This window comes from Herpailurus yagouaroundi, unplaced genomic scaffold (genome assembly GCF_014898765.1).
Source record: "Herpailurus yagouaroundi ecotype Mexico unplaced genomic scaffold, PumYag 199, whole genome shotgun sequence".
In the NCBI taxonomy this organism is placed as follows: domain Eukaryota; kingdom Metazoa; phylum Chordata; class Mammalia; order Carnivora; family Felidae; genus Herpailurus; species Herpailurus yagouaroundi.
The window spans coordinates 9870777-9887186 of record NW_024412430.1 but is presented as its reverse complement, the minus strand read 5'-3'; the positions used below and the strand labels follow the sequence as shown (position 1 = coordinate 9887186).

Genomic DNA, 16410 nt, shown 5'->3' with positions numbered 1-16410 from the left:
GCAAACCATAAGTTCCTTTTTCCAGTAGTTACGATTCTCATATGATTTATGTCACAGAGAAGTGAGGCAGCTCATACAAATCTTGTATTTTCTTGCTATCTGGTTATCTGTGTTTAGACATCTGCTTTTTAAGTATCAACTCATTTATTTCTTATCACCACACACTGGGTTTGTTCCATTTTACCTATGTATCTAAATACACATATTTAGACTCATGTGTGCATGCAGACTTTAATTTGGTTGGAGGCAGAGATATTACAAGAGTCTATCAAGCACCATGTTTCTTTCCCATAACCATCATATGATGAAAAATAATGTCAACAGTTGTGCAAGTGCAGTATGACAAGTGTGAAAGCCCTAATTGGTCAATTGGACCAGAATGATGAGTTGCTTTTTTTTTTTTTTTAAACCAATGTCACTTCTAATCTATTACAACAGTAATGAACAGCCAGACAGCCCATTTCCCACGGATATCTTCAAAGCTCTACAGATTGCCATTTGAACCATTCTTTAATTGCATTTGGCACAGATTGTAGTATGCTCCATAGAACCAAGAAGGCGTGTTAACTAGATTTGGCTATCCCTAAGTCACTATAATGATGAGGCTTTATATGACTAAAGGGATTTAGCTTCAGTCTTTCCTCTCAACTGTTATAACCACCTAACATACAGTAGTTGCCTGAAAATTTGAATTTTTATGACAGTGTATTCACTTTTTAAGGTTTATTGGGTTAATAGGAATTAAGAGTATTTTTTGCTTTTGTTTTTTGTATTTGTTTTTGGTTTGTGTGTGTGTGTGTGTATGTGTGTGTGTGGCTTGTCCCATCTTGGATGTAAAATTTTCTGGATTTTAATTATCCAGAATTTTATTTTGATTATAAAATTGGAAGTGATCCAATAGTATATATACTCCAAGATTTTTCTCAAAAGTTTATCTTTTATCTGTTAGGGGATTTTGTTTTTGAATTTATTTTGCCATTGATCAATACATATTTTGCTTTCTACTTTGTCAATTGTCTTATCTCCATTGTTAATGTATAATCCATGCCATTTAAAAAATTTCTGTGATAATTGGGAGGGATGGCTATACAATATCCTCCTCCTGGGTCAGTGATATCACTAACCATTTCCATTCAGCTACTTTGGCTCAGCAGAGACACTGACTTGACTCTTGGGCATAGAGAATAGGGAGGAGACATGGTTCCCTTCAGGCTGACCTCTAAGAGGTGATGATGTACAATTTGCAATGGAAGGTGATGATGTACAATTGGAATAAGGTAATAATGGACATTTTAGAGTGCTCATTCAGAGCACTTCTGATAAAACATGGAAGACTGAATATATACTTTTCTTCTGGTTTCTCTCAAATATGCTCCTAAAATGACTGTAAAGGAACAATAAAAACAAGACAAAGGCATATCCCACCAGGGAGAAGGAGGTAGCAATTCATGATGGATGCCAACAACATTTTGAAAGCTTTAAGTGGATGAGTGGTAACTGGTAGAGCTAACTGGGGACTGTTCTAAGATAAGTGACTGGAAAGCAGAGCATAAGCCAACAAGAACCATGTTGTTTCATTCAGCTGAATCTCAGGCAGCCTTAGGAATTGAGGCACTAGGTATCTTTGAAGGCTGAAGAGTTGTAGAGTCAAACCCATATGAAATAATTGGTTTAAAGTCTTTAAGACAAGTAGCCAAATTTCCCCCTCCACTCCACATAACCAGGAAAATGACCCTCTTCCACCCAGGCAGAAAGCCAGAGGTTTATTCCTTTGAAAGGTTGACTCTCAGTGGATTGGGTCCTAAGGCACGGCTGAAGGAAGGCATGAGGCACCAGACTGGAAACAAAACGATCAAATCAAAGTCTACAAAAGGGCCATTGAGAGCCCCCAGGTTTCTTACCTCTCTCAGCTGCTAGAACATGAGCAATGTGGCTGAATATCTTCCCCACAACCCCTTCACACTCCTACCCCACCCTGTACACATCTTTGGAGGTCTTTTCTTTGGAAATACTAAAGAGCACCAAATAGGGACCTAATGGTCTTGACTTTGGGCGCTCTCCCAACAAAATATTGGGTACCCACTAAACAAGTCACCAGGAAGTAAGTCCCATCTCAGCACAAAGAATTCCCAATTTGCATTTTGGTGCCTCATTTTAAGATATAATAATAGCCAAATGTTTCTAGGACTTGAGGAAAGCCTCTAACATGAAAGACAGAGATCACTTAAAAAATATTTTGAAAAACTATATTTAGAAATTAATTTTTCATGGGGGTAGAGGATTTACTTTTTAAAAGTTTATTTATTTATTTTGAGAGAGAGCACAGGAGCAAGGGAGAGGCAAAAAAAGAGGGAGAGAGAATCCCAAGTAGGCTCTGTGCTGGCAGCGCAAAGCCTAATGCAGGGCTTGACCCCACAGGCCGTGAAATCATGACCTAAGCTTAAATCAAGAGCAGGGCGCTGAACAGACTGAGCCACCCTGATGCTCTAAGGATTTACTTTTTTAGTCAACAGGGTAGTATACATTACCAAAAGTGCAATATCTTTCAAAGAAGCCCCTATTATAGTTACATTAAACTAGGCATCTATAAACTGTTAGGAATATCTAGAAATAGGATAATTCTCCTAGATTAATACTTTCTTCCTTATTAATGGGATTAGATGTTGAGTTCTGAGATTAAATCAAAGCCAGTTTCTGGAATTTGATTATTTTCTGGGGAATAGTTTTAGCTGATTTACAGAGGTTAGGCCACTTTTTATTTTTTGAATAGTTATCTTGAAAGAAATACTGTGGTTTGGCCCAATTTTGGTTACTTCCATTTTTTTTTATGCTTTTAGGATTTAAAAAAAAAATCTCTAGAGTCAAGCTTTATGCCTGCATGTTTGTCCTCAAGAAAAAATAAAAAAAAAAAGAGGAGCAAATCTTCAAGCATTTATGAAAAACTATCATGTTCAAGGATGGTTAAAAACAGTTCTAAAGGTATCTATGTTTGCATGCAGTTTAAGGATTTTCAATTAAAGAGGAGGCTATTCTAATTATTAACCAATATGAGCATGCAAGTGGTTAATATTGGTAATTATTATTTCAATCATATGCATGCCACCGGTGGAGTAGGAAATAACTTGAACAATTTAAAAAAATACTATAGGGTCCTTGTTCTGTTACTTACCTTCCTGTGTCTAGAAACATTACTTAATTACATGACCAAATATGCCTATAAATAAAAGTGAGAAAATAAACCATCTGCTGTAACTACTTATGAGGTTGGAAACACACTTCAACATGAGATGGCATTAAAATTTTTTTTAATGTTTATTTAATTTTGAGAGAGGGAGAGAGCAAGTGAGCACTAGTGGGAGGAGGGACAGAGAGGGGGGAGACAGAAAATTTGAAGCAGGCTCCTTGCTATCAGCACAAAGCCCAATGTGAGTCTTCAACTCACCAACCATGAGATCATGACCTGAGCAGAGTCGAACACTCAACCTACTGAGCCACTCATGGGGCCGCTGAGATGGCATTTTAAACAGGCACAAAGCACCATCTATATACAGCCTACTCTGAAAAAGAGACAACATTGATGATCTATTTCCCCAAGGAACAGTCTCCCGCACTGGGCTGCTATCATCATATCTAGGTGCAGATACTATCTGGGACAACAATAACACATTAGCTAATGAAACTACTCCTCATACATCCTCCAGATGGGAAGGACTGCATAACCATGATGTGATTTGTTTGGTGAAGACACAAAGACCTGACAAGGGCTGGAATCAGAGCTGGTGTCACCACAAGGAACCTTGGGCAATAAGTGGAACACTCCAAGTCCAAGTTTTCTCATCCATAAAAAGGAAGCCCTGTTTGATTCATAGGGCTTTTGCAAGGTTCAGATGAATACATAATATGAATGGGTACTGTGTAAGCTCTTTCACAAATGACAAAGTGCCATAAAAATACAAGTTACAATAGGGGCGCCTGGGTGGCTCAGTTGGTTGAGCGTCCGACTTCAGCTCAGGTCATGATCTCATGGTCTGTGAGTTTGAGCCTCGCATCAGGCTCTGTGTTGACAGGTCAGAGGCTGGAGTCTGCTTCAGATTCTGTGTCTCCCCTCATTCTCTGCTCCTCCCCTGCTCACACTCTTTCTCTCTCTCAAAAATAAACATTAAAATAAATACAAGTTACAATGATATGACTACGAAGACAAATAATAACATAACAAATATCAAGATGCTTCATGGTGACCATCAATTTTTCAGTTGTATCTTGGTAACTTTGGGATTGAAAGTACACCTCTTAGATTTGGAATGGTTAGGGCTCTGTACTCTTACTTTTTGGAAAAGGAAAACTGAAATTTATGTACCTAGAGTCATGTTATTTTGGTAGCAAATACCCCCCCTCCCCAAATTCCACACGTGGTCAGATTAAAGGGCTAATGGTAATTAAAGACTGACACAGAGTAAATAAGATTAATATTAGAATAGGATTACATGAAAAAAGATTTATATCAAAGGACTCTTTCTCTTTTCTCCCAAACAAGGCCTAGGACACGAAAGAAGTCTTACGCAAAGCATTTTAAGCCTCTCAGTTATTTTTAAAGACGTTGAAAAATATGACGAGGTAAGCACAATTTGTTTTTTTACTGGAAAACAGCAGAAGTTATAATATGCTTAAGGCATCACTCTACATATAGGAAATCGTACTATCCTGGAAGGCAAATTGGGTCATGGATGTCCAGGAACTTGAAAATCTTGTTTCGAACAGTTAGAGGAGAGAATGTACAGCAGACAGAAGGAAAAGGTGTCTAAAGCCATCACAGCAAATTTCAATATCAATATAAGCTTTTTTTAATGTGCTTCTTGTTGAGCTACAAGTGTTCTTAATACAGTATTTTGTACAAATGCATCAGATATATATCTTTGCATGTACACAGTCATCTAATTATGATATAGAGTCATAAAATTCACATACACACACACACACACACACAAACACACGCACATGCACATGTGTGGAGGTCCTGGGTGCTGGGTGCTTTTATCATAAACCATCAGGAATATGATCTAAGACCAAAATAAAAAGTAAGATATGAAGACAACTACTGGAGGAAAAACTTTTTGTTTTGCTTAAAAGTTGGGAAGTACTTTCATTACACATATATGCTTGTCCCTAATTCACAAATGAGGAAAGAGTATGGTCTTCAGAATTACAGCACCAGGATGGCAAAGAACTTTAGAAACCAAGGAGCCTGGGAAGGTGCAGGGACCTTGGATTTTTCCTTTGAGAGTTATTCTGAAGCTCAAATGCAATGTCTGTGAAAACACTTTGGGAATTTTTACTTAAACCAACAAAAAGGAGCATTTTCAGTGGGGATGTCCAATGGCTCTGACATCTAGGAGCGGAGTCAAACTCAGGACTCAGCGGAGGTTTGCCCTGGGCTATGGGGGTGAAATGATACCTGGGCAAGAGGGACCATGGGACGTCACATGGCCTTTCTGGGACTGCATCACTCTGGTTTGTTATATTCAGTGTTTGTATCTCAAAACTCAAGGTCTATGCCTTTGGCATAAAGGTCAGGGATACTTTTATCACTTTCCATCAACAAATGTTCCTTGAGTACCTATCAGGTACTTGGCACTGTTTCAATACAAATACAAATACAAATACAAATACAAATACAAATACAAATACAAATACAAATACAAATACAAATACAAATACAAATACCTGTATTTGTACAATACTGGTCAAGAGGATTGAAGAATAAAATACAAGGTTATATGCATTGGAGAATTCTGTAAAGAATGGAAAATAAGGCACAGAGTGTCTCCTGGGTCCAGATCTCTGTTTGGGCTGCCATACAAAATTGTCATAGTATTACTAACACTTATATAACACTTGACAGTTTGCTACATAAATGCTAGTATCATGACAATGCTACTTACAACAGACTTTCTTCAGGGTCTATATCTCTAAGCAGCTTACATCCTAGAGCTACACTGGTTCTCACAGGACCCACCCAAGTACTTAGCCACTGCTGGTAGTTCTGTGAATCTGCTACGGGAAAAAGAGCACAAGTTTGCAGGTCAGACAACAACCAGTTTGAGCATGAGCTTTCCTGGGTACTGGGGCCCAGAAGCCTAGAAGGCCTGGAAGATACTTAACTTTTCAGAGCCTATACTGAAAACCCGGGGAAGATGACAAGAGTCTCTATTTATCAGGTGTACTGAACATCAGAGATGTTGCCCATGAAAGCACTTTGCAAAGGGTCAAGTGCTATATGAACATTACGAGTAGCAGGACAATTCCATAGGCCACTTCAAACACATGTGGATCTGTGCTCTGATGGGATCAGCTGATGCATTTTATGTCCTATATAGAATTCTCAAGGGTACACCACTCTGAATTTTGTTCTTATGTTTAATGCTTATAAACTTTTCAGATGATTTGATTTTCTACAACGGGTCAGGACCACCTATCCCATTCCAACGAGGCATATCTATCCACAAAATAGCTTACACGCCACTAAAAATCTAGAGAAGCATGTTAAATTCCCAAGCTGTTTGAAATGGAACTATGTCATTGATATCCAGATGGAATCCTAGTTTTTCTTCTCCTTCCCATCTGATAGTTTTAATTAGGATTATCTACTACAACAAACTGATCAATTAAAAGTGACCTGTGATAAATCCCAGTATTTATGACAAGGCAAAAAGATTACAGAAAATTCCTAGTACTTATGAGTGAAGAGAATTCCTTGAGATAAGTTTCTACTTTGTAGTATATTTTAAAACACCATTTTCCAGGAATTTACTGTGCCACAAGCCATTGTGAGGAAAACTGCATAGAGAATATATTGTACAGGTATAGAAGGACCTCAGAAAATTACATGATATTTATAATTTATAAAAAGAGACCACCAACTAACCCTCAAAACACCCCCCAAACCAAAGGGGTAATCTCTTAAGGAACACATCTGGAAGAGAGAGCAAATGTGACTAGAGACAGCACAAGTATTAAACAACCCTAGGCTTCACAGTCTGGCTCTAGTGGAAAGTGTTGATTTAATCTTACAAATTTATTTAGCTAAATTGATCACTGAAAGGCTAAAACCCTTCAAAATATATTGAAGTCTGGATGAATTTTCTAGTTCAGCTACACATATTGATTACGTTAAGCAGATAACTGCCATATCTCTGATTTCTGTTATGAGATACAGACACAGAAAATCAAGAACCAGATGCTAAAAGACAAAAGAATTCAAAAGTGAATGTGCAAGAATTATTATACAAAAAAACTAATCAATCTGTGAACGTTTAGAGACAATGAGTATTTTCAATAACAAAAGACACACAAAAATGCAGCTGCCTAATCACAACTTATGTTCACTGTGCAGTCAGATACTTTAACATTTATTAACAGAAGCCTAAAAGTTCACTGTAGATCACTCTTGGAGTAGATAAGGCAGATTTTAATTAAAATATCACCTTTGGGGGCACCTGGGTGGCTCAGTCAGTTAAGAGTCAGTATGTCTCTTGATTTTGGCTTGGGTCATCTCATGGTTCATGAGTTTAATCCCTGCATCAGGCTCTGTGCTGTCAGAGTGGAGCCTGCTTGGGATTCTCTCTCTCTCCCTCTCTCTCTGCCCCTCCCCCACTCATGCACACACACACACACACACACACACACTCTCTCTCTCTCTCTCTCTCTCTCTCTCTCTCAAAAAAAAAAAAAGAACAACAAAAACCAAAACCAAAAAGATCACCTCTGACAAATAACGAGACTTATAGGGACTAATACCTAAACCAAGACATTTATGTCTTATTAAAACCGATGTCTCTAGTTTTTTATGTGACAAAGCAGTGTAAAGAACTGCCTAGCACCAAAGAACATTTTAGAGCTAAGGAGACATCCTGACTAATCTTTTAGACAGGTGAGAAAACCCAGGTACACAAGGGACAGTAAATATCAGTGTGACACTAGATCCTGATTTTCCAACAATTCCTTGTAGAGATCTTTAATTACATTGGACGGTTGCTCCAAAAAGTTTGAAGAAGTCTAGGCTGAATTTTGAAGAGGAAACTGTTTTCCCAGAGGCAATCTCCTAGAAAAAATTGTAAAATCTGTAGGTAGATGTCTCCATTTAGGATAAGGTGCTGATTACATTTAGTGAAAGGAAGAAGCAGAGTATTAATGGTTTGTAAAATTCAACAAACAATGGCTTCTGAATTATGCTGATGATGTAGAAGACAATTCTCTGTACTGCTGTGCACCAGCTCACTGGCCATTAATAGCATCTCTTGTGAAGGTCATGGAGGGTCAGACTGGTAAATTATAGCAAGGCTCAAGCTGTCTGAACAGTTGTCATTAAATCACAGATAATTAACAGTTCAAGATAAAGCATTAACTTCAATTTCTGGAGCTTTGCTAGCTCTGGAGATATCCCTGCTTAAATGAGATCTGTGACAGGTACTACGTGCTGAGAGACCTGTTAGAACACTCTTTATTTTGGCATGGCAGGATCCTAAATTGTCACTCAGCAACTCGCAGTAAGCCTAAGAGTAAATGTTTTTGGGGCACCTGGGTGGCTTAGTCAGTTAAGTGTCCGACTTCAGCTCAGGTAAGGATCTCACAGTTTGTGAGTTCGAGCCCTGCATCAGGCTCTACGCTGACAGCTCAGAGCCTGGAGTCTGCTTTGGATTCTGTGTCTCCCTCTTTCTGCCCCTCCCCTGCTCATGCTCAGTCTCTCACTCTCAAAAATAAAATAAACACTAAAAAAAAAAATTTTTTTTAGAAGGTAAATGTTTTTGAACGGTTGTCTGAGTTTTTCTCTACTTCTACCAATCTGAAAGCAGATGGAGGAGAGCACAAGCTTGGGATAGAATTTGGACTGAAGAAGTCTCGTGGAGTAAAACACTTCCTGGCAACAAAGGTGATCTAAGTGGCTCGGGGAAATGTGTGCCTAACTGGTGAATTGGTTAGCAATATGGAGCTTGGACAACAGAAATACCCCTCTGTAGTGAACAGCCAGTGAAAGGAACTGAAGCCAAGGCAAGTGCCTGCATGAAGTAGTCAGAGAACCTGAAATGTGATGTTGCAGAGAGAAAGGAGGATGGCATGGAAGTCTCTTGAAAAGGCTGAGAGACGACCTCTGTCGAACCAGGATGGAAAAGCAATAGAGCAGAACAAAGTCGAAAGAGGGAAAGAGAGACTTCATTTTATAAGATAACCCAAACTACCATCCCTCATTGTAAACCTGTCACCACACTTTGCTGTAGTTTTAAAAGATAATTTGCTGTTCCTGCAGGTAATTCTATGGTTAGATTCCATGTGTTAAAACATGGTCTCTGGGGCAAATCCGACCATCTTCTTCAAACAGATCGTCATGGGGTAAAGGTTTGTGTCCAAACTTCTTATCACAGCATTTTGAGCCCTTTCATGTCTCTTTCCTTACTCATTTCTTACTTTGTCTCACCTTCAGACCTCACACTTGAGCCACAAAACTACATCTGAGACTCTAAGCTGCTGATACAGGTTTATGTCCTTTGGACTTTTATTTTTTTTGGTACTCTACCCTCCACCCAAATCACCATCCCTTCCCCAACCCCTTAGGGATCTGCTGTGTTGAAAACTCAACTAAATCATTAGGTCATCTATAAAGCTTTTCTATACCTCTATCTGAGGGAGAACTGACTACCCATTCTTTTGTGCCCCGGTGCACCCCACAGATGCCTAGACCATAGTAATGATTACACTTTATGGCATCTGCTTAATTGTGTGTTCATCTCAACTGGACTGTGAACTCCTCCAGGTTAGGAACCCTCTTTGCTTTATTATTATAGAAACAGTTCTTAGCATTGTGCTTGCATAGAGAAATTGCTTAATGTTTGAAGAATAAAAAATAAATGAATGAATGGGTCAACCAATCACTGGATAAATATATACTTGAAGACACTGCCCTTAATGATACTACTGTGGCATTATAATTGCTTTAAAGTATCTATAAAGAATGTAAAAACGGGCACTATATAAACTCTCATTATCCTTTTCTTGCTTGAATAAAAGGGACACTTCAGAAGAGCTCTTAAAAATAAATTCATCAAAATAGAAAAATCAAGTTCCAATATAGGAATTATAACTTTCATGATAGAGATACACTCAAACGGATTAGCGGTCCAGAAATATATCTCTAGGAAATCAAGTAAATGAGGTACAGGTGTGGGTCATAGTTTAATACCACCTTGCAGAGCTTAAGAAAGTAAAAAGAAAGAAAAGAAAAAAACTGGAACAAAATTTGGAATTTAAGGACACAAGTAAGGAATAACACAAGAAAAATAAATAGACCAAAGCATTATAGAAATATATTATGAAAATTAAGAGAGAATCAAGTAATTAAGTACTTTACCTCAAAAGGCATAGTCTATAACTTACAGCACAAAACTGGGAAGTATCCATAAATATCTTTTAACAAGAACTTCTAGTCTTTTCTCATTCTCAGTGGATGGTTCACCTGGACCAACCTTTACACTTACACTCTTCTCATTATTCTCTTAGCCAGAGTAAATCACAACTGGATGCTAAGGCAGGACTTCTCATTCTGCCCCAAATCATGCTGATGGTTCAGACTCATAGCACTGAAAATGAGGTGACAAATGTCAGCCTAGAAAAAGAATCTGTTTCTGGTCTCAGAGGCACAGAGTCACAATACTTTCGTGAGGACAATACTTTCCTTCTGGGCCAGAGGCACTATGAACACTCATGTTTTTTAGGTGTAGACAGAGCTTCCAAAACTGTGTTCTACGATATTTGCAGGGGGGGTGTGAAGTTCTATTTCCTCCCCTCCCCCATTTGTTTTCAAGAGAAATTCCTGACTGGTTTGTCTTTAACACCGTGCTTTGTTTCAGCTATTTATATACTGCCTTGTTCCGGAATGAACAGGAGAGCCGAAAATGAAAAGGGTATGAAAAAAAGGAAAAAAAAAAACAAAAACCCAAAATGTAACCAGGAAGCAGTGAGAAGTACATAGGATAATAACCTACAGGATTGTTATGGGCGTGGCTGTGATCCACACAAATTAAAACCGAGGGAAACACCCTTCATCACTGAGCTCAGTAGAGACAATACATTAATGATCCCATAAGCATTTCCCAAGAATAGAGTCAGTTCTTGGAGAGAAAATCTCCACAAGGTAGCTCCAAATAATGCCAAGTAACATGAAAGAAAAGACATTCTGGAGTTGCTTTTCTAATCTGATGGCTTATTTTGTGTGAATAAATTATCAAGATGTAAGGTTCAACTTTTTTTTTCTTAACAAAGTAGGTAAAATGGGACTTTGGTTAGCAACATGTCTATAGTGGTAAAGCGTTTTGTGGGATTTGAAATATATTGTGGAAAGAAATATAATCAGGAATTTTATTTTATATCCAGAAATAAATTCATTAAGTAATTGCAAAATTTAAGCATTCAAAATAGAAAAAAAAATAGTTGTTTGCAATGGGAGGAGAAATATATGTTGGTAGGAATGATCACTAAACTTTGACAATTTAAAGCATCTGAAGCATTAAAGTTTTGATGTTCCATGATAGCACAAAAGAATAGAGAGAAGGCGAGTTTTGTCTGTTTCCAAGTTATTAAATTTCCAAATTATTAATAATTAATGTCCCCTGAGGATGACTTCTGATAGGAGAGTGCATGATAGCACATTCGTAAAAGTGTTGCATACATTTTCAACCAGCTGATAATGTCCATCATCATTATGCATCTATTAAATGTCACATATTGTACTACAATCAGGATGACATTGGCCTGTAGCCACACAAAGCCAACTTTACGCACTGACATTCTTGTTCTTTGGTGGTTGGGGGTATGGCCACATAGAACAGGGTCAATGGTGAATATCATACAGCTGTCATTATGTTAAGTAATTCTCCTTTAGGAAGCCTGCTTCTCCCCTGCATGACTAGCTGATAAGGATCCAAAGTCACCACACCTGCAAGCAAATGATACATAGCAAAGGGAACGTCAGGACAGTCTGAGGTGCAAATGAGCACAATCTTGCAAGGTAGGTCAAGGCTGCAGCTCTGGTCCAGGCAAGTCCCTTCATCTCTTCACTCCTATACTCAGCAAAGCCATGGTTGTGCCTGACCTCATCACACTCAAGATCTGAGATGCCTAATCTCTTTTGTGTTTGACACTCATGGTACATATTTAGTAAGTGTTGATGACTGAATGGGAACCAATTAATATTTATTTTGTTACTCTGAAGGCCAAGCATTTTAGTCTGGAGGAAGATAAAGAGAGGGACACAGATTTCAGATGTTGTACAAGAGGCACAAATTCTTTCCATCCTTTTGAGGGGAGTCAGGGTCACTTTGGTTTTCCTCCCGATCTTTCACCTATAATTTGAATAAGAATCATGTCAATTGCTTTTTTCTTCTCCCAGAAAAGCTACAATGAGCTAAACACAGGCCATTCACTTGATTCAATTTTCATGGACATACTCAGCTCCAGGCACCACTCTAGGTGATGGGATTCCCTGAAGAATGTCACAGTGCCTCCTGCCTAATACATCCTTAATGACGGAATGAATGACCTCTGACTTGCACATAATAATGCTTCAGGGTAAACAAAGTTGTTGGCTTGAATCTCATTAGAATAAGTCAAAGAATCCTTTGAAAGAGCTCACAGCTGTGCCTTAAAGAGAGCCATGTAACCCTGTTCCCCTCCAGTTTACAGTTTGGTGTAAAGGTTGCCCCAAACACTTACAATTCAACAATACAATGAATACAATACAATTTGTACACTAATACAAATAATAAGAACAATATGATGTGTTCTGCTGTAAACGTGAAAGAGAAGGCAAAGTGGATGGGGGATGTGAAGATGTTTTCCATGTAGATGCCCGGGGGGAAAATTACAGTCAGAGCTCTTTCCCAGGAAAGAATTCAGAAACTAAATCTAATACAAAGGCAAGATGACTCTGTGTTGGTTTGTACCTTACTGTCCTTTCCTGTGCGGAAACGTTAACATTTTCAGATATAATGGGTCTTTTTTCTAGGTCATGAAGCACAAACAATGTGCCGGAGGCCTGAACAAAGTTGACTCATCAGCAGGGCTTTGCACTTAAAGATCTGAGTTTTCCTGGCTATTTAAATGAGAGTTGGGCATTAATACACACAGAAATGACTGACATGTTTGGTTGTGGGGATTAGCCTCATTGTATGGAAATGCCACGTCGGCATCCCTACATTAACATTCTGGATCTCTTAAAGTGTGAATGGGGGCTTCTATCCACCCCTCACTCAAAAGATAATTTCTCTTAAAATACTCTGTTTAAAGTGTGCTTGGGATTTTTTTTTAAGGACTTGGGTAGGAAGAAAGGGATCACAATTAGGAATCAAAGAATTTTTTTCTTGACAAGGGAACTGAAAGAAATTTTGTAGAGTTTATCACTAAAAAGTGAAAAAGCAAAATGCTGAATATAAAACAGTAAAGAGTGATTTAAGTTAACTTTTACTGTAGAATGTTATTTAACTTTATTGGCTAGGTCTACTAGATATTAAGTGCAAGGATCTAATTTGCCACAGTTTTGGTCGTATTCCTTGCAAATAGCAGGGTTCTCAGACAGAAGAGGCATGTAATAAATGAGTTTATTTAAAGGTTGTTTAATTAAGCATCATTTTGTGTACTCAAGAATGGAAAGGAGAAAATGTTCTGTGATACAGAATTATGTAGATTTTGAAGTTGTCATATATTTTCTTTTTTGCCTATTTTTGAAATCAATGAACACAAATAAAGATTAATTAATACAGTTGAAGATTACTCACTTTTCTGGCAAACCTGACTATCCAAAACACAGCTCCAAGCCATAGTAAATTATTTGTTGATTGAATACTTGCCTTGTAAGAATTAAGAAAGCTTCTGAGAAGTTACTTCTTTCTAAAATTTTTTAATGTTTATTTATTTTTGAGAGAAAGAAAGAGAAAGAGAGAGAGAAGGGGGTGGGGCAGAGAGAGATGGAGACTCAGAATCTGAAGCAGGCTCCAGGCTCTGAGCTGTCAGCACAGAGCCTGATGCGTGGCTCGAACTCATGAACCATGAGATCGTGACCTGAGCCGAAGTCAGACACTTAACCGACTGAGCCACCCAGGTGCCCCAGAAGTTACTTCTTTCTAATCAGAGAAGTACAACTTAGATGTTCATTCTGGGCCCACTCCTCTAATTCACCACCTGTACTGGCCGGTGCATGAATGTGGTTCCCAAGAGCCCAACAGATTAAAAGCAGTGCTGGAAGGGGTGTGAAGAAAGGGGGTAAGATGAAAGGTTGTCAAAGAAACAACGTCAGAAATCAGAGCAACCTGGGATCATCTAGGGATGAGGTTAATGGCCAACATATATTAATGGACCTGGAACAGCACTGACCTTCAGCACAAAATGTCGCACAACGATGCCACTTTCAAGGAAGGGGCTAAATTGGATTTGGTGTACTGAGTTTGAGAAGACAGGGGAATCACTTAGAATGCTTTCTTTTCAAAGGTGTTCAAATAAAATTTTGCTAACTTAAAGACATTTTAAGAGAGGAGTTTAAGGGGAGTCTTTTCACTGAATACCAGATTCTTATGATATTAACAAAATCTGAAGGGAGCTTTTCTAAAATTTTGTTTATATTCCAAAGAATTTCCTTATGGCTGGGGAAGCTTTCCTTCTAGTGATCCCTGAATCTCATAACATCTGCTTCACTCAGTGTGGTTTAATGAAGTAGGTAAGCAAAAACTCAACTGTTTTGGCAGGTTTCAAGACATGCGGGGGAGATGCCAATAATCCTGAAAAGCCATCTCAAGAGCATCAATAATAGATAGATATGGCTCCTGCCATTCATTAATTATCCATTTTCCTCCACTAGAATTTCTAAGTATACAAATGTAATGTAGGTCACATTCCGGAGTAGTCTTTCCGAATCTATGCTTTTCATAGCATCATTCCTGCAAGATGATGCTTAAAAGACATCTGAAGTTAAGTATGTCTGAGATTGTAGCACACTGTAATCTCTTTCTAGAGATACCCAATACACATGAACATTTTAAAGAGCACAAATATTGCAGTAGAGAAAGCTGTTTAACTCTTAAATCAACATTTTCAAAACTAATTAAAAGTCCCTCTTCCCTTTATGTAGAGACCAGAAGCAAATGTTAACATCTTGCAAAAGACACCAAATGCCTATACTAGAATTTTCACTGTCTTTAAAACTAGCTGAGGGGAATGGCCTCTATTTAGTTGTAATGATGCCATTTTTCTCCCAATAAAATGTATTTAACTACTCTGAGGAGTAACATACCACTGTACAAAGAGACCAACAGATTTACTGCCATAAATAGATACAACAACACTTTGTAAAATACCTGGAAATTATAAGCACAATGAATAACCATTCGTCATCTGTGTAGCTAATAAATATGCCCAAGAGATAGTCCGTTGTAAGAATTAGAAGGCAAGTCACATGATAGAAGGCATTTGCAATACATACAACCAAATAATAATTTGTATCAACAAATTCAAATCAATAGCCCAGGTCCCCTAACAAACCAACCCTGAGGGAGAGCTAATGAGATAGGCCTTTATTGGAAGGTAAAAATTCTAGGGCAGCAAGAGTGAGGAAAACAGGGAGGAGAGGCAGAGAAGGGAGAGCAAATACCTAGCTACCCATACATAGCTTTATAAGAAAACATATCTGACAGCTCAGTCTCCAGACAGAACATATAAACAGGACACAGATACCTAGATCAGAAGAGTATATGGGAAGGAGGGAAGGAGAAGAATTTGTATGCTGGTTTTCTTCTAGCTCCTGTTTCTTATGGCCAAAGTACTCCACAATAAAGCATTAATTAACTTTTTTACATTTCTGGGTTAAGTCACCTGGCCTTTCCAGGTAGCCTCTAGGGAAGTGGTAGGAGGAGACCCTTCATAGTCTGATAGGTTGGGCTTGGGAGCCAGAAGTACTGCAGCTCCAGCATAATGGGCATAAGGGAGACCATGTTAATGACCAGCCCTCACAATGGGGGAGCCCTAAACAGCCTGTGGTGTAGGAAAGGAGGCAACAGCATGGGCTGCTTGCACAGTCCATTGGGCAAGTAGCTAAGGATTCAAGGATGGGGATTAGGAGGACTGTTGGGGGGAGGGCATATAACTTGAATCCAACACACAATCTAATGAGAAGTTGGCAAAGTACTTGATGAGGTCCTTTGAAGTAATCCAAATGGCCAATAAACATATTAAAATGTATTCAACCTCCTTTGTCATCAGGAAAATGAAAACTGAAACCACAATGAAATACTGGTACATTCTGACCACCATGGCTAAAAGTAAAAAGACCAACAATATGAAATGTTGGTGATGATGCAGGCGGTGCATAAATTGCTT

General features: G+C 38.4%; 1 protein-coding gene and 1 long non-coding RNA gene across 12 annotated transcripts in view; one reads left to right on the top strand and one right to left on the bottom strand.

Annotated features, from left to right (window-relative positions):
- TRPM3 (transient receptor potential cation channel subfamily M member 3) overlaps positions 1-16410 on the bottom strand; it is an 811684-nt gene that overhangs the window by 284716 nt on the left and 510558 nt on the right. The window lies entirely within an intron of this gene.
- On the top strand, positions 2610-4986 carry LOC121013645 (uncharacterized). Its single transcript, XR_005782819.1, has 2 exons — positions 2610-2979; positions 4535-4986. It is a non-coding gene; the product is annotated as an uncharacterized LOC121013645 (long non-coding RNA).